Consider the following 912-nt stretch of genomic DNA (forward strand, 5'->3'; position numbering starts at 1 on the left):
GGGATACTATTGTAGTGCAGCCTTTCTGGTCATGTGACTGACGACTAAATTTACATATCCATAATTCCCTTTCACCTCTAAATCCTCCTGTTGTTTCTTTTTTAGTGGCAACAACTGTTTTATCAATGTACCAGATTACAACAATTACTATAAATTGGGTGTATTTTAAAGGGCTTTCTAAGATGAACTTAGTAAAGTAAATCACCCTGACACTCTGTGGAATGTTGTTTCTTGCCGCCACATTCAGTGACGCTTTTCAGTACACTCTGGTTTCTCTTCAAATCGAATAAATCTTTCGCCTTTTACTAAAGATTTCCGTGGAGAGGAACATTTAAGAGTTTCACTTAATTTTTTGAAAACTCTGTTTCATACAGGGTTACCCTATTAAAGTTAAAAAATAGTATTACGTGTATAACATGAGCAGCGTGTTTACCTTTTTTTAAATTTAAAATAGTGATGATGCTTGTTAACTCTGTGACTTAATTATAAAAATGTGTTAACAAATAAATCATTAGTTAAATATACATATATTTATATCCTGCAACAGTCTAACATCCAAACAGCTTTGACTATGCCATTTCTTAGCCATGTACATGTATGGAACATGGTTGAAAGTAAAAAAAAAGAAAAACAAAGCGCTATGGCGCTGTTATTTTATTTTGAACTATGCTGCACAGCAGTCGTGCAGCTGTACAACATGGCAAAACATTTTGACAAAGCCAATAGTTCTCACACAGGTGAGACCTGTAGGCTTTATCAATACTTTGGGAAAAAAGCGATATGATAAGGCTAGCGCTGGACCTGTCTGGCTTGTTCATTAGGTCGAGTGCGCAGGCTATGACCTGTTGTAATCTATCTGTGGGCTTTTAACCACACCCAAACATCATTTGTTATCATTGGTAATTGCTTTAC

The 912-nt window shown here is 35.5% G+C and overlaps 1 non-coding gene across 1 annotated transcript; it reads left to right on the forward strand.

Annotated features, from left to right (window-relative positions):
* Positions 1-261: 261 nt before the first annotated feature.
* On the forward strand, positions 262-378 carry LOC138294460 (U5 spliceosomal RNA). The gene has a single exon (XR_011203458.1). It is a non-coding gene; the product is annotated as a U5 spliceosomal RNA (small nuclear RNA).
* The last annotated feature ends 534 nt before the right edge of the window (positions 379-912 follow it).

The sequence above is a fragment of the Pleurodeles waltl genome, chromosome 4_2 (genome assembly GCF_031143425.1).
Source record: "Pleurodeles waltl isolate 20211129_DDA chromosome 4_2, aPleWal1.hap1.20221129, whole genome shotgun sequence".
Taxonomy (NCBI): Eukaryota; Metazoa; Chordata; class Amphibia; order Caudata; family Salamandridae; genus Pleurodeles; species Pleurodeles waltl.